Below are 18,535 nucleotides of genomic sequence, written 5' to 3' on the forward strand. Positions count from 1 at the left end.
TACAGTCAATTGATCTTCAATGGGTGTGCTAAGAATACACAATAGGGAAAGATAGTATCTTCAACAAATGATGTTGGGCAAACTGGATATCCATATGTGAAAGAATGAAACTGGACTTTTATACCATACACAAAACCAACTCAAAATGGATTAATGACTTAAACATAATACCTGAAACTGTGAAACTCCTAGGAGAAAAGCTAGGGGAAAAGCTTCATGACATTGGTTTTGGCAACAATTTCCTGGATATGACACCAAAATCACAGGCAACAAAAGCAAAAGTGGACACATAGGACTAGAACAATATCAAACTCAAGAGCAAAGGAAATGATCAACAGAATGAAAAGGCAACTCATGGAATGAGAGAAAATATTAACAAACTATACATCTGAAAAGGGGTTAATATTCAAAATATATAGGGAACCCCTATAACCCAATAGCAAAAGAAAAAATAAGGAGCCTGATTGAAAAATAGGCAAAAATAGGCAAAGGACTTAAACAGATATTTCTCCAAAGAAGACATACATGAGCCTGGCCTTTCCATATCAGGTTCCTTTGAGAAACTGAAAATAGTGACGGTGAAGGGGCTAGTGGAGATACCTGTGGGCAGCAGGTGCCTAGTCTGGGCCAGCAAGTGAGGAGAAGCCTCACACACAGCATGTGGTATGTGGCTACCATTTTTTCTCTTGCTTGGGCTCTGCGAATGTTGGGGGTAGACCTTTCCTTTGGAATGCTAGTCCTTGAGGTTTGTACCATGCTTTTCATCCAGCATCTAGACAGGGTCTGCACATGCCCAGGTGTTTGTTAAATGGATGAGTATTCCAGTTTTCCTTGGTTTCTGTGGCCTGGAGATGAAACATGGGTAGCTTGAAGTACCTTGGGTTCTACAGACCTCACCATTTCCTTCCTCCTGATGTAAGAAGGCCTTGAAGACCCATCCCAGTCAATCATCCATGGATAAAGTCTATGTCAAGAGGATGTCGGGGCTTTATGTGTGATTCTACAGTTAATGCAGTGCACAAAGGGACTCCACTGAGGGGTAGATGGAGGCTGATTTCCAACCTATTCTCAGCTGCCATGCTCTGTATCTGCTGTTGAAAAGGGGCCTTTTTCTTTGCAGGGTTAAGTCTGCCCAGAGTGTCTTTTTCTCATTTTTCTACAAGGCCTTAGGTACAAGGCCTTAGGTATTTGCTAAGTCAGAAAGGGTACCTTTTTGTCATTCAGACAAAGGTGTCCTAGGTTGCCCAAGGTCACATGAGGTCACGCAAGGTACCCTTGCTCCAAATTCTCTATGACTGTTAAGTTCTTGAGGAACTTGAGCTGTAAGCACTCCAAATGTCGGAATACTTTGAGCAGCTGTCTCCCTGTGCTTGCATCTCTTCTCCCCCTTATATAGAAATCCCAGATAGGAAAAGTGTTGATCCGGGTTGCAGGCTTCCATGCCCATTCCTGGGGCTCTCAGACCTCTCTGAGTCAGCACCTGCTGCTACCACACAGGTAGATTGGTCTGTAGATAGTTTAACCCATTGCTGTGTTCCCAGATGCCTCTGCCTTCCTTCTGATAAGGCAAATTTAAATTGTGTGTGTGAGGAGGGGTTGGAGAGGGTGCTTTGCTTGAGCCAGGATATAGTCCTTTATATTCTGCTGAAAATTCTCAGAGGAGGGCTGTCCAAGGGAAAATAACAAGCCCGGGCATGAGAGAACTTAGAATTCCAGGGGGACTTAGTGGTATTAACACTAGGTAAAGGGCACAATTTCTTTTTTTTCCTATTGGATTGCTAAAAATCACAACAATGCTAGATACTTCCTGGATTTCTTTCAGTTGGGCTGAATTTAAGAATTATAGGTTTATGCTGTTCCTTGATGCTGAGAAAAGAGGGTACGTGTAATACCTTGACATCCACACAGTAGTTGGTGTTGAGGCACCCTGCCAGGTGGGAGAGATTTGAAATATATTCCAAAACTAAAGATTTGGGATTGTTTTTTCCTACTTCCAAAACAATGGGAATTGACAGAGTTTAATAACAAGATTACACAGTTCCTTCTGTGAATATAATATACCACTTGAAAGAAGTACATTTGGTCAGGCTGGACCGAATCTCATCAAAGAGATAAGGGAAAGTCCAGAAGACACACCTGAGTATGGTTTGAAGCCAAAGAACAGCATGCTCCAAAATAAGCCCAATCTCAGGTTAAGAAGCCTTCATCATTTAAAGTGGCCACCACACAGGCTCTCCTTGTTTTGTTTTTGACTGTTAGGTTGAATTCTGATGGAATGAATGACGGGGGTTTGCCCCAGCATATTAACAGCCCATTTCAGCCCTTGTGCCAGTCTGGAAGCAGGTGATAGTGAAGTCGGTGTGTGACCATCACAGAAAACAGATTAGAAGAAGATACCCCACCAGATAAATGATGGGCATCTCTGGATGAGAAGATTGATGGCCCCTTTTATTTTCTTTGTGATTTTCTGTCTCTTTCTAGTATTTCTAAAATAGATATGAGTTGCATTTATAATGATTTTTAAAGTTACCCCAAAAGAGAAACTATTCAAAGAAACTGAAACTTTATGAAATGAACCTGGAACAGCAAAAAAAGATACCTTATGGAAGTATTTGAAATACTAAATTGATAGCCATCCTTAGTTTTTCATTTCAGTTTGCTGCTTGAACATTCATTGATTATCCAATGCTAAAAGAGGAAGGAATAAAACATTTATGAAGCATCTACTTAATGTATAAGGACTAAATATGAGACATTCTGTCTGAACTCAAGGTAGCTTATCTAAGAACAACAGCAATATGCATATACACATTAAACTTCCCATTTTTGAGTCTGTCCATATGCCAGGCACTGTGATAGAAAATGGATGGATGGATGGATGGATGGATGGATGGATGAATATATAGATAGATAGAGGTTATTGCCCTCAAGGGGCCAATAGTGTAGAAGAAAGGGAAGAAATTTAAACTGAGGATTATAATATAGTCAGTAATTGTCACAATAGAGGTAGTCCCAGAGCACATGAGCATAGAGAAGAGATGCTGCCCTTTGCCTCAGAAGGGGTAAGAGAGGATTAATAGGAGGAAGTCATGCCTGAGCTGCATCTTGGAGGACAAAGCACTTAGCCCGAGAGTGAAGGGGATGTGCATGCCAGGCATTAAAGTGTGTACAAAGGTAAGATGCAGAGAGAATCATGCATTCTGAGAGCTGACAGTCATCCCATCTGGCTGCAATTGTGTTGGGGTGAGCTGGGAGGAGAAATGAGAGTCGTGAGAGGTCATATGCCATGCTAAAAACTCTGAGGTCTGCCCTGAAGTAGTGGGAAGCCGTTGCAGGATTTTGAAGAAGGAGAGTGGTTAGACAGATTTGCATATAGAAAAGTCCCTTTAGCAATGTTGTTCACCAACAAGACAGACTAATTAGGAGGCTAGGGCAGCAATCTGTGTTAGAAATGATGAAATCTCAATGAAGTTTGTATAAGGGAAAATGCAGAGAAAGGCTCAGAGTCAAGGAACATCAAGGAGATTGATTGGAAAGAGCTTAATTGATGGGTTGTGGGGATGGTGTATTGAGGAGGAATTGGGATGTTCCCTTGATTTCTGGCTTGGACAACTGGGCGTTAATGGTGGCATTCTTTGAGCAAGATGGGATATGATAAACTGCAGTTGAAGCATTTTCAATTTATAGTGCCTGCGAGATACTGTAGAAACCCTAAAAGCAGCTGGGAATATAAATCTTGAGCTCAGGAAAGTCTGGGCTCAAAGAGTTATTTGGGAGTCATCACAAGTAGGTTGCAGATAAACCCATTGGTGATGGAAGAGATTATTCAGAAGCAGTGAGAAGAAAATAATTCAGAAGACCATGAGGAAGAGGAACATTTAAGAAACAGTCAAAGAGGTGGAAACCTGCCAGAGAGCCCAAGAAAAAGTGTTCAGAGAAGTGGAGGAAAGCCAGACACCAGGAAGGGAAAACCAGGCATATGTGGAGGCCCCGCTCATGCTGTCTCCCAAGTTCATCATCCGTGGAAGAAAAGGCAAAGAGCAAATGCCAAGTGGCAGAAATGCATGTCCCAACTGAGTTTGCCTCTGACAAGTTTCTCTAGACATAAATGTCTGTTGGTACCTCACTGCTAGAATGTCTGGGAATACAAGTTTCTTGTTTGTTTAACTGGGAACATTACCTTCCTAAATAAAACTAGGATCCTGTTAATAAAGCACATGGGGAAAAGAGATTTGGGGTATTTGGGGTAGACCAATGACAGTGGTGGCCACATCAGGTAGCCAAGGGAAGAGGGACAGTAAGTGAAAGAGGACTGGTCATTCATCAGTTCAGCACAGATTTGAGAGCCTGCTGTGTGCAGGGTATTCAGTGTCAGTGCTTCAGAGAAGTTGAGGAAGGTCATGAATGAAATGACTGCTTGGGTGAAGCAACGAGGAATCCACCTGTGAACTTGGGGTGGTTGTCCAGGAGGCCGAATTGCTGTGCCTCCATGAGCGTATGGAGGGGTGTGGGTGAAGATGGAGAATGGACAATAGTCTTTTGAGGAGTTAACTTTGAGCATAAAGGGAGTGGGATGATGCTGCAGCCAGGAGGGAGCATCAGGGTGAAGAAGAAGTTTCAGGAGCCAGGAGGAAGGGTCTCAGGAAGGAGTTCACATGCTCATATTCTCAGGGTGAAGAGCCAGATGAGAGGAAGTAGTCAATTCAGGAAAAAGAATATCTGATAGAGCTCCAGACAGGTATGAGTTGTGGTTAGCAGAGAACATACCTTAGCTGTGCATCAGAGAGGGACAAGGATGGGTATGGACGCTCACAGTTTACGGGTGGGAAGGCAGGAAACAAAGGGCCCACCATTCCTCTGGGAGGCAGGGGGCAGGATGCAGAGATTGTCAGGTAGCGGACTTAAGGAAATAAGCGAAGTCTTCAAATAGGCAGTATTAGCAGAGAGGGTAAGAGCCACTTTGGAACTGAGACAGCATTCCCATCCTGGCTCCAACTGTATGACCTCAGGCAAGTTATTTATATGTTTTATTCTTCTAGTTTTCAATTTTTTTTTTTTTTTTTTGAGAGATAGGGTCTCACTCTGTCATCCAGGATGGAGTGCATGGCATGATCATAGCTCACTGCAGCCTTGAACTCCTGAGTTCAGGTGATCCTCCAGTCTTGACCTCCCAAAGCACTGGAACTACAGGTGTGCGCCACTTCACCCAGCTAGAGGCAAGTTATTTAACCTCTCTGTTGCCTTCATTTTCCTCTGCAACCAAGCAATGAGGATAATAACAGAAACCTGTTACTTGAAGTTGTCGGAAGAATTAAATGAGTTAATTCCTGTAGTAGTTGTCTGAGTGCCTGGCACAAAGGAGTGCTTCATATGCATTGGCTGTGATAATGATTATTGATAAGACTGAGAGCACATGCAGTCCAGGGTCACCTAAACACCTAAATAGTCCAGAATGGAAGTGTGTTGACCGAGGGCTGTGAGGGCACAGCAGAGGAAGCACTGCATTCTTCAAGGAAGTCCTCAGGGAGAGTCATTTGAGATTGGCACAGCCCTGGAGAGGCTAGCTCAGGTAGAACAAACACTGTTGGTGCAGGCAAGAGGCTGTCAGAGCACCTGCCACATTTGTGAAGGCGCCCTCTGAGACTTGAGAGGGAGCCCGTGGGGCACAGCAGGCCCTGTATGCAGAGGTTCCTTCACCTTGAGGGCGGGAAGAATGGCAGAGGAGCAGCCAGAGCAGAGGGTGAGCACCACACTTTGCAAGGCCTTGAATACCTGGCGTTTCTCCTGTAGCCACGAGAAGGTTGGGAGGGCAGTGAGGGTCCACTCTTGTCTTGGGGTGCTCTTTCTGATGAGAGTAGCTAAAAATAGTTATCACAATGCTGAATACAGGGACTGCGTAAGGTGTGCCAAGAACACTGGAGTGCTGTAAATCTTGGACATTACTAACAACTGCCCTGTGAGAGAGGTACTGTTATTTGTTGTTTTTCAATTGAGGAAACTGAGGCACACAGAGGTTAAGCCACTTGAGGATGCCATACAACTGGTGTGCGGTAGAGTCAATAGTGAAGCTGGGCAGTGTTGTGACACCAGAGCCTCTTCCCGTGACCACCAAGCTGTCATCACGTGTCACATAGGGTGTGGCTCTCCAGAGGGGGTAGTGACAAGTGGAGATTGGAGCGATGACCTCTGCTAGGCTTATGGCAGCTTATTGATAAAATATTTTCTGTCTTAGTCAAGGAGAGTTTGGCTGTAAGGACGAGAAACTCCTGCAGATAACTCAAGTGAATGCTGAATGGATTGTGAAGATACAGGGGCCCTCCCAGAACCCAGTTGCTAGCTAGGGAGTATGGCTAGACCTCACACGGCTGGAGAGTTGTCAGGCTGGAGCAGTATCTCTGTCTGTCTGGAAACACAGGGTCTTCTCCGTGCATCTTTTTACAGTCTGATTAAATTGCAGCTTTCCTAGTTTCATTCTCCCATGACCTTGGCTAGTCCTGGCCCTACCTGACCTGAAAAGTCCAGGGCCAAAACCACTTGACTCACTCAGTCCCTGTGTTGTAGATAAAGTTCTTGCTTTGGATAATCTGCTGGTTTAGCTTAGTTCAAGTGTTCCTCCTTAGTTCCTTCTGCAGCTGGGATAAAGGTGGCACAGGTTATGACCAGGCAGGGAGAAAGCTGCTCTGAGAACTTTGTGATCTTCAGTAGTTAGTGAAGCTTGCACACCTCGCCATCTTGACTTAACTCCTAACCCTGCACTCCCCAGTCCCTGGCTTTGCTCAGGTTCTGACAGTGTTTTTGTTGTAAACATCTCATGGGGCTGCTTCCTTTCAGCCTGTAGCTCTGCCCTGGTCTTTCAGGTCTTCATCCTTATGACTATTGCAGCAGGCTCTAGAGTCATCCTTCAGATCTGGTCTTCGCTTCCCATTTTATCTTGCCTTCTTTTAAGCAATATTATTTTTACAATTTGTATTGGCCTCCTACTCAAAAGCCTTCAGCAGATGTTCCTTAATTTGTCATATTCATGGCTGTCTCCCAAGGCCATCTAGCCTGCCACTAATCATCCTCTTCCCTTGAATTCCCACCATAATAGCACAGGGTAATTTTATCTTGCCAGACATGCCATGGCCTTTCCCTTCTACACGCCTGCTCCTTCCCTCCTGCTCTGAGATCTCACCCATGACTTAAGAATGCTGACTGTAGACCCTGACACTAGACCACTGTCACCTCCGTCTCCTCTGAACTCCTTTTAGTTTTGATTCTCCAGGGAAATTGTGGTTTGTTGAAAGCAGCTGCCTGCCCAGTATGTCTTAAACCTGCACACAGCCAAGCACATATCAAACACTTGGAAAATTTAATATTCAGTGTCTAGTGGCTGATTTATGATCTCTTTTAGCCTTGGTATTTTTTTTTTTTTTTTGCTTTTTAATTTTCTATTACATTTTAAAGAACATTCCATATAAGCTCTCTGACTGTGATGATTGAATACTTGTTAGAGGCAAAGCCAAGTAAAGGTATTAACTCCTAATTCTGTTAAAGACTTTCCTATTATTACGTGTGCTTGAGTTTTGGCTTCTCTTTTGTGTGCCTTGAGAACAGGGACCATCTCATTCATCTTGTATACCTCGAAGTACCTCACATAAAGACATCTGGGTATACATGTTTGAGTAAATGAATACCCTCCTCATTGAAGAATAGATCTTAAGTGGTCATTTCACGACTGCTTCTATCTAGGCATTTATTTACGTTTGTGCCTAGTTTGAAACCGCTTTCATTACTTGCAATGAGTTAAGCTTATTCACCCAAACTACAGAAAGGCTTTTAAAAGTTTTTCGGTTGGACAAAATTTGTCTCCTGCTCAGTCCTTTTCTGCCCATAACAGCATTGGCCATCCCCTCCAATCGTTATATTTCTTTAACAGTTCTTCCTGCTTCCCTGCTATGGCCTTTCAGACTTCCCCACAGGCACAGAGACCCCGGACACCTGGCAGGGTAAACTATCAGCTGTTCTTTGTATTTGGGGCATATAGGGGATCTGTGTGGCTTTGGCTTTCTTAATAGAAAATGACATAAACCCAGAAATACTTTGCCGGCTGCTACAGGAACAAAGGCAAACAGATTTGTTTGTTTCTGAGACCAAACATTTTTCTACCAGTCAAAACTGGTTTTATTTGCATATGGTATATAATAAATTGTTGTAATAATTGAATAATTCCTGAGGCATGTACTCTTAGGAAAAAAGAGGAAAATAGCTTGGAAATAAAATGTGGACAAAAAGCATGAGCTGGTGAATGAAAAATGAGAAATACTGCCGTGTAGTAAAGATACAATATTGTGAAGTCTACCCAATATCAAATGTATGGTAAAAACTGGGGAAGAGGCTGGCACAGTGGCTCACACCTGTAATCCCAGCACTTTGGGAAGCAAAGGCAGGCAGATCAGTTGAGGTCAGCAGTTCGAGACCAGCTTGGTCAACATGGCAAAACGCCGTCTGTACTAAAAATACAAGAATTAGCCTGGCGTGGTGGTGTGCACCTGTAATATTAGCTACTTGGGAGGCTGAGGCAGGAAAATCACTTGAGCCTGGGAGGCAGAGGTTGCAGTGAACGGTGATCACACCACTGCACTCCAGCCTGCGTGGTAGAGCAAGATTCTGTCTCAAAAACAAAACAAAACAAAAACTAGGGAAGAAGAAATGTAAGCAAGTTATAGAGGCAAGAAGTTCAGCTATGTGAGATTATTTGTGATTATCCCAGATGTGACTGGGAAGAGACAGAAAAGTAACAGTGGTAGTTAAATCTCCATGGATTCTTTGCCTCCATGCCAAATTTCATGACTATCTACCTAATTACTCCCCCCGACTCCCATCTTCCCCACCACCCCCTGACACTACCACCAAATACACATAGACACATACTATGTCTTTGTATATGTAAAATGAAAATCGTTGCAGGAGAAGATCATGCAGTAATGGTGTTTTTCATGAAAGACTGTGAGTTACATTGGTCTGAAAGCAACACATCCATCATGGCTGTTTTCACTGGCGACTTTCTTCTGTCTAATGTTTGCAGTGAAGGCTTGGCTTGAAAAGGCTTATGAATTCTTTTAGCACAACCTTTGTTGGGAAAATGAATTACAAGTGGTTCATTTGATGCTGATCCTTTTGTCATAGCCATTTATAGCTATTCTGTTTATTCACTTTGTGAGAGCCATTCTGAGAATTGATGAATGTGTTTTATGAGAGAATATAAGAGCCCTGCAATTTGTTTTGATTGGTCTCCATTCGGATTCATAGCAAGCAGGTGCCATCATTTGGAATTGGTTTTGGCAGTGGCTTGGTTATGTAAATATTAGATACATGAAGTGAAACCTCATTTAAATTATTTTCATCAGTAAGAATAGGAGAGCTTTACATTGAATGTAAGACACCATAGTTCTATTTTTACAGCTTCTAAGCATACAAATGTGTAACGTACCATATGTCTGAACATATGTATGTAGAAGTGGCCTGCATTGTACAAATATTTAACATACAGATTTTCTGCATTTCTTTGAGAGTTTATGCAAATATTCTTTTAAAAAAACTCTAAGCCTATGGTTTCCTAATATAAGATAATTTTTTCTGGTCTGAAAAATACAGTCATTTCTGCTTTGGAAACTACATTAAGGATTGTTTCAGTTTGGTGTATAGTTTTGTTTATATTTAAGCCTCAGTAAATAACCCAGCACATTTTAAACCTTTGCTTTCTCCTACTTTTGTTGTTGTTGTCACTGTTGTTTTTGTTGCCAAACCCACATTAAAAAAAATACCACGCCTCTTTTTAAGGGCACTAGAAGAAGAACTGTAATACTTCCTATCTTCCCTGCAAAACTGTTTACCAGGCTGACATTTTCCTAGGAGTAGCTCCCTAGGTTTTCATGAATCCATATAAATTTTCACGCATTTGTTTTTATTCTGCACAAGATTTAAGAGGGACTTACAATCATAGGTGGAAGGAGCAATGAGGAAGTCTGTTGGTAACCCTTTAAGTAACATCCTAAACCTTAGGCTACTTGCGGGCAAATTCTTAAAATGCAAGACTCATGATCTCTGAGTACACCCATGAAAATTTAAATATGCTTCATGGTGCTGGGTCTTTTTGTAAGCAAGCCAACACAGTGTCCAGCCTCTTTCCCACTCTCTACCTCTCAACCTTATGTCCCCAGCAAATGGCTCTAAGTCCAATTTCAGTGTTCTTCATAAGTGAAGCTTTCCATGAGCCCCACAGGCTGACTTATGCAGTTCCTCCTCCAAAAACCCGAAGTAAAGGACATGTCACTATGTAAATTGTAGCCATTGCAATGCCTGTCTCTCCTGCTAATAGGATTTCTTTAAAGACGAGAACCTGTCCTTGTCATTATGGCCCCAGGCCTAGCTTACTACCTGACATATTATGCTCCATAAATGTTCATTGAATGAATGAAAGAGTGGATCTATTTGGTGTTAGGTCATACAAATGAATTCAAAAAGAGCATAAATAAAACAAAAACGATTAACTTTAACATGCAGGTGTGACCAAGGCCCAAATTCTCTTCCAATTGCTTTGTCTTTTGGGAAATGCACTAGGAAATGTTAACATACACAGCCTGAATGGCATGAAAATATTTGAATATGGCTATCCTATTGGAAGTCCAATTCCAGTGGGGCAAGTTGCACTCATAATGACCAAATAATCAATGAGTCCTCTCCTTATTCCAAAGAGGATTTGAGGTGAGACCCTACCTAAGAAACTTGGCAGAGGCACCAAAGCAGAAGCACTATCTAATGGAGTCAGCACAATTTATAATCAAAGAGAAGTGGACAGCAGCAGAGATGAACGTGAAACCAGGCCTTCAGAGGTCTATCCCAGTGTTCTTCCAATTAATTCTTGTTGCTTCACTTTATCAGTGTTTAATAAAGTGTTTGTTTTTATGGGAAGATGAGGAAGGACTCGTGGCTAGTGTCCCTTACTTCTTGTGTCTACAGATTGGCCTACTTAGTTAAGTGATTAGGTAATTAGCAATTCTCCCGCTTATTTGGCCATGTATGAGACGTAAACTCATCTGTGACAAATTAAAAATACTGAGTTGTATGGCCCTAGTTTGGGAATTAGAGGTTGAAAGGGTTGCTTCTGACTCACATAGGGCCCCCAGGCACAATATATCTAAAACTTTCAGTAACTGTAGAGTCTTGAAAAGCTCCTCTACCACCTTTTCAATTAAGATGTTCCCTCTGAGTTGAGACTCACTGATGTAGAACAAGTTTTATAGGAAATAATTATGTAAATTAATATTGTTGGCTAACCTTTTGATTGCATTTACAAATTGAAAAATGCAGTGCAATATTGATTAGACAGTCTTCTCATTGTTTTTAAGTAGGAGAGAACAAGTAAGAGAGGTGTATGGTGGAAAGAGCATTAGGTTTGAAGTCTTAACAACCCTGAATCAAATCTTAGCCCTACCACTTGACTGGACTCCAGGAAAATCATCCCAAGTCACAACCTCGCTCCTCTCCTTCCTCCTAGACTTAATGCAGGGGCTGCGGTAGACCCTGACTGCTTGGTAGTGATCTATTTAAGCTCTTAACAGATTCCCAGAGCCATAACAATAGAAACGTGTGTACCAGCTCCTAGCCTACCCGCCAATCCACATTTCCATCGAGAATCATGTGTCTCAGGCTTATTCCCCCGCTGCTTTCCCACTTTCATTATAATTTCTGTTTCGTTTTATGGCCCATCATTGGCTTGTTTGTCCTCAGAGTCATTCCTTACTCTTCCCGTGTTCTGTATCACAGGGAAGTCATCCCATATACGATGCATTTCTCAGGCTTCCTATGGGCTCAGATGCTTTTCATGAGGTTGACCCCTGGGAGCCATAGACAGGGATTGGTGGGTAGAAGGTGGATGGGAGAAACCAGGATGTTCTCCCCCAACCTGTCTGTCTTGGGTGGCATCTCCAATAGTGACTGTCTTCTCCATGCTTCTAAACATACCCCTCCTACTGCAGTTCCAACTTCTGCCAGTCAACCACTATCGTGATGTTCTGATCCCAGCTGACCTCTGCTTTTGAGGTCTGTTAACACCACCTCCACTTGTGCCTGCAGCCCTAAAAGCAATAGTGGCATCATGTTGATTTTAATCTGTCTCATCACCATCTCTTGCTTAGCTTTTCAGCTCAGTCATCACTTTTATAACCAGTTCCATGTATTAAATTTCCCCTCTTTAATATTCAGAGTAGTTTAATATTCAGAATGGTTTCTGTTTTCCCTAATAGACCCTGAAAGCACTCCTGAAGTGATAAATTCTCTTTATTGCCTTTACTAGACAGAGTAGCTTAGATGATCCCAAGCCTGTGAAGCATGCTGAAAATACTGACTCCCTAGGTCTACCACGCAGAGGTAGTGATTCCCTGGCTTCAGTGTGAGGCCCCAGAAGCTGAATTTTCAAAAAACTTCCCTGGTGGTTGTAATGCCCAGCATTGGTTTAGAGAATGGCAAAGCCAGGCTGAGATGGAGCTGCGTGGGGTGGGAGTGGATGGTTGCTAGGTTCATTCACCAACTAAGGGCTTCCCTTTTACAAAGCAGCCTCACAGCAAGAGAGCCCAGCTCAGCAAAATTAAAATTATGGCATCCCATGGACTGTATAGGACAGTTACAAGTGTCAAAATAGCACATGTTAAATTGGGGAGTGCCAAGGGATTATTTGCAAGAATAAATGAGATCCTGTATGTGGCAACATTTCACACATCGTAGTTGCTCGATAAATGATCTTCCCTTCTCTCAAATCGAGTGAAAACATAGAACTATAGAAAGCTATGAAACAGTATGAATTGTTCCTTAAGGTCACAGAATCCAGATACTAAATACCAGAAATAATAGATAAGTAACCACATAGTAAAAAAAAAAAAACAACAAGTAATTGCCTGGCATGTATTATTCCTCACTGAGCCTGGTGCTCAACAGTCCAGTCATATGACACCATAGGTTAGCTCTCTTTCATATCAGAAATAATTTTTGAAAATAAGTTTTAACTGGGACTCTTGTGTCAGATTACCTAGTAACATCTTCTAAGGAGACCTGAACCTTGTGAATATGTCCTTACTTGGCCATTGGAATTTCTGCATTCCAGGCTCTTGCCAGAGACTACAACTTTGAGTACTCCACTGTCCAATTCTTATCAAAAGGCTGGTTAGGAGAAATAATATTCATGGAGGACTGCCTGAAAGATATGCAGCCTGTTCATTCCTCATTGAGATAACCTAAATTCTATTTGTGGTTTAAGTCAGGTCATCACATAGCTGCCTATTTGGATCTCCATGTATTTACTTCTTGTCAGTTTCTCTTTACTGGGGAAGATGAATGAAAAAAAGGCACATCTATCATTATGGAATTTTGAACAGTGTTAAATGAAAACCCTCAGAGGTTTCCAGACAGAGAAAACCAGTATGCTTCCAACGGAGGGAGCATCAGACTAACATGAAACTACTCATCTACAAAGTGGGAAGTAAGCAGTCAGCAATACAGTGTTTATAGAGAGATGGGACAAAAGACCTGTGAGCCAAGAATATCGCATGGCCAAGAGCTCTATTCCTACATAAGAGCAAAAGGAAGACATTTCTGGACATGGAGTTATTCAGAGTGGGCCATCTACATGCCACTTCTGAGAAACGAATCAGGACATAGGTGTCAAGGTAGGAGGAGATGAAGAGCCAAGGAAAGAGTGATGAGCAACAAACATTGCAAAACTTACGGTCAAGTCTAAATAAATGATCATAGGGTCACTATGAAGTCTAAATTGTACATTAAGATGTCTTAAAATGGAAGAGACATGTTGACTATGAGGAGATATTTAGTAGTTTGGAGTGGAGCAGGCAATGAAAGAGTAAAAATATTCCAAGTGTCTCTACCTATGGACAAGAAAGAGAAAAGAGATGTCATGGATTGGGTTCTCTGGAAGCAAGTACTGGGACACAGTTTTGGTTTCAAGATACTTACTAGGAATTAACACCTGTGTATTGTGTTCCCCAGAAAGATATGTTGAAGTCTTGATTTTCAGTACCTGTGTATGTGACCTTATTTGGAAATAGGGTCTGCAAATATAATCAAGTTAAGATGAGTTCATGAGGGTGAGCTCTAACCCAGTAAAACTGGTGTTCTTATAAGAAGAGGAAAATGCCACATGAAAAGGGAGACACATGGAGAGAAGTGCTATATGGTGACAGAGGCCTGGGCTGGAGTAACACAGTGGCAAGCCAAGAGGCACCAAGAAAGATGGCTACCACCAGAAGCCAAAAAGTAGCAAGGAAGAATTCTATGGAGTCTCAGAGGGAGCATGGCCCTGCCAATACCTTTATTTTGGACTTCTAGCCTCCAGAACTGTGGGAAAATAAATCTCTGTCATTTGAAGCCACCCAGACTCTCGTACTTTGTAGGGGCAGCCCTAGGAAACTGATAAAACCTGTAAAAAGATGAGGGAAGGAGCACAAAATCAAAGTCCCATGCAGGACACGCACAGCCTGGGCCACCTTGGTGGGGAGCTGGAGGAAAGTGACACCGTGCCACTCCGTCACAAGAGGTGGCTGCCCCAGGAAGGCCATGACCTAGGCTAAAGTGGCTCCCTGCAGAGGCATGCAGTAAGGCAGTCTTCCCCCCTTAGAGGGAGATCTGGGTAGCTCATCTCCATGTCTACACAGCAGACCAAGGGAAAAATGTCTGAGCAGTGAAGATAGTGTATAGTCATTTTGCTTTTTTAATGGAAAAACAGATTTTTAAATGATTTAAAATAAAAAAGATAATACGAGCAAACCAGCAAATAAATAATGAGTAAAAGTAAGTATAGTAATAACCAATGTAATTAATAGTAAACAAAATGTTATTATAGGCATTGCCTTTTATTTCCTGACCTATGTAGTTCTGGAATGTGTACGGCAAAAAAAAATGAAGTAGACATACAGGAGAACATGGCAAAACTATAATTATATTAGGGAATTTTGAAATAATTATTTCATAATTTGGCCAGGCACAGTGGCCATGCCTGTAATCCCAGCACTTTGAGACACTGAGGCAGGTGGATCACTTGAGCTCAGGAGTTTGAGACTTAAGCCTGGGCAACATTGTGTGAGACCCCATCTCTACAAAAATATTTAAAAACTAGCCAGGTGTGGTGGCGTGCAACTATAATCCCAGCTACTCAGGAGGCTTAGTTGGGAGGATCACTTGAGCCTGGGCGGTGGAGGTTGCAGTGAGCCGAGATCATGCCAGTTCACTCCAGCCTCAGCAACAGAGCCAGACCCTGTCTCAAAAAAATTAATAATAATAATTCTTTCATAATTTGACAAAGTAAATAATGATACAGGTTAGTATTTGTATATAGTGTTCATGCCTTATAAACACAGAATCTACAGTTTTCTCTTGTGTCTATAGAACGCTTACAAAAATCTATTTCTATGGCCACAGGGAAAAACTAAATGAATTTGGGGGGAAAAGCTATTTTACTCATCCCCTTTTTTATCCCACTGCAATAAAACAAAAAACTGACAGTGTAATAATAATAATAAATAAAATGTGAATGCTTGAAATTAAGAAGCCTTCTTATAGATGATTCCTGGATCAAATCGAAAATCAAATACAAAATGACAAATTATCTGGAAGTTAATTAAAGAGAATATTTCACATCAAAACTTACAAAGAAATTGTTAATGCGTTTAGGAATACTTTATAGCCTAAATACTTTTGGTACTATTAAAAAAAAAAAAAAGAATGAAAAATAAACTAAATATTATTGCATCTAAGAAATTTTTTTAAAAATCAAAACAAAAAAGGTATTATCATTGGCAAAAGCTAAAATTAATGTAATTGAACACAAAGCAATTAAAACGGGATAATCTGACACATATACACATGCAACATTAGGAATGAGGAAAAAAATTGCCCAGATCCCAGAAGGATTAAAATAATTCAATAAGACAATGATATGTTCAGGTTTATGGCAATAAATTTTGAAATCTAGAGGAAATTGATGTTTTTCTAATAAAGTATAAATTACCCAAATTTGTTTGAAAGAAAGGTTATAAATTCCGCGAGGAATAATAAACAGAAAAAAACCTGAGTGCCTATAAAGAAAGCCTTCCAATTTTATGAAAAGTATAAATTCCTTCATACCGAAACTGATAAAGATGGCCACAACAATTGTTCAATATCACTTGTGAAAATATCCTTTTAAAAACATTAAGAAATCAAATCAACATTAAGATTTATTCTAGAAATATAAGGAGTTTTAATTTTATATTTTTACATTTCTAAAAAGATAAGCATTTATATTTCATTCTATTTAAAAGAGTGACAAATGAAAATATCCAGGAGTGAATTTAGTGAGATGTAAGACAAATTAAAAAAAAAAAAAGATTGTAGTAAAAGATATAAACATTTGAAGAAGTGGAGAGCTATACTATCTTTTCAAATGAGAAAACTTATGATCCTAAAGACAAAAATTATTCTAAAATAACTATATATAATCCCAGTCAGAATCCCAACTTGAAAGATAAAAGTGTTGTCAGATCAGTCAACATGATTTTTTTTTTTTTTTGATACAGAGTTTTGCTCTTGTCACCCAGGCTGGAGTGCAATGGCCCCATCTCAGCTCACTACAACCTCTGCCTCCCAGGTTCAAGCGATTCTCCTGCCTCAGCCTCCTGAGTAGCTGGGATTACAGGCACCTGCCACCCCACCCAGCTAGTTTTTGTATTTTTAGTAGAGATGGGGTTTCACTATATTGGCCAGGCTGGTTTTGCAGGTGATCCACCCGCTTTGGGCTCCCAAAGTGCTGGGATTACAGGCGTGAGCCACTGCACCCAGCCCAATCAACATGTTTTTAAAGGCCATATAAAAATATGAATGCAAGAAAATGTCCAAATTTGAAGGAAAAACAACATTGGGAAGTTGTGCTAGCAGGCATCAAAGCATATGATCATGTTACTGCATTTTAAAAGCAATATGACATTGACTTAGGAATCCACAAGTCAGTGTTTGGAACAGAGTAGATGCCTTAACTAAATCAATGTATATAGGAAAACTTAATGTATGCTAAAGGTGGCTTGTCTTTCCAGTAAGGAAAAGATCATAAAGTAAATGATTTGGGGGCAATTAGCTGTCCATCTGAGGCAGTATTCCATTTGGATTAGATTCCATTTGAAGTAAGATCTAATATTAAATATGGACCCATAAAGGTATTAAGAGAAAATATGGGAGAATACATGTATTACATCAGGTTGGGGGAGCTCTCTTTCATAATCCATCATCCAAAAAGGAATAATTCCAAGATAGTAAATTTATAATCCATAAAGGAAAAATTGGCAGATTTGACTGTGTAAAATTTAAAATGTCTGTAATGACAAGACACAATAAAGCCAAAAGAAGAATAATGCTTGCAATCTCTAGGACAGAGCTAATGTTTAAAATATGAAGAGGTCTCACAAACTGATTATAAAAGAAAGATAAAACAGCCCAGTATAAAAATAGTCAAAGGGCGTGAACTGGAATTGTAAATCATCAATAAACCTGTGAAAAGAATCAACCCTGTTAGTAGTGAGAAAATGCGAGTTAAAACCACTGAGATGCCCATCAGGTGAGCAAACACTTTTAAAGATGGTGAACACCAGTGCTGATCAGTGTGTCAATAAGCAGCCACTCACCATGCACAGTTGGGCTGATTGCTTCAGCCTTTGCACGGAAAGAAATGTAGCAATAGTCATTCAAGTAGTTAACATGCTTATCATGTTTCGCCCCACAGTTATTCCACTTCTAGGATTCTTTCCTACAAAAATAAAAGTACTAGAACATTAAAGATGTTTGAATAAGGCTGTTTATTCCTGCTCTGGTTAAGGTAGCCAAATTTGGAAACAGCCTGAATGTTCTTCCACGGAGGAGTGATTGGTTAAACAATGGTATGTCCATCTTGTGAATATATGCAGTCATTTTTAAGTGAGGTAGATATATAGATTTGAAAAATATATTGATAAGAGCAAGTGGCAGAAATAAATGTGTGTGTGAAAAAGCATAGGGAAGATTTTGAAAGGCTATACAACAAACAGACTGTTCATATTGGCTATCGCGGGGTAGGGGACATAAGAGTAAGACCTAATTTTTTTTTTTTTTTTTTTTTTTTTTTAAGAGACAGAGGCTCACTATGTTGCCCAGGCTGGTCTCAAATTCCTGGCCTTAAGCAACCCTCCCACCTTGGCCTCCCAAAGTGATGCGATTACAGGCGTGAGCCACCATGCCCAGTCTAATTCATTTTTACTTTATACGTCTTTACATTTTTAAATTGATTACAATAAGCAAGTATCTCTTCTGTATCAAACATAATTATAGCACAACAGCTTTTTTGAACTTTTCTTTGAAGTTGTGTCGTCTAATCAACCCTTATGGAAATCACAGGTAATTTGTCATAGGGATAATATTGAGAAATTGTCCACATGTCACATGTGGTCTTCTCTATGAAGATCCATGGGAGAAATTTCCACTC

The 18,535-nt window shown here is 40.8% G+C and overlaps 1 protein-coding gene across 3 annotated transcripts in view; it reads left to right on the forward strand.

The window, feature by feature from the left end:
• Positions 1–18,535, forward strand: part of PIP5K1B (phosphatidylinositol-4-phosphate 5-kinase type 1 beta) — a 308,400-nt gene that overhangs the window by 95,342 nt on the left and 194,523 nt on the right. The gene's annotated exons all lie outside the window — the stretch shown is intronic.

The sequence above is a fragment of the Theropithecus gelada genome, chromosome 15, assembly GCF_003255815.1.
Source record: "Theropithecus gelada isolate Dixy chromosome 15, Tgel_1.0, whole genome shotgun sequence".
NCBI classification, from domain to species: Eukaryota; Metazoa; Chordata; class Mammalia; order Primates; family Cercopithecidae; genus Theropithecus; species Theropithecus gelada.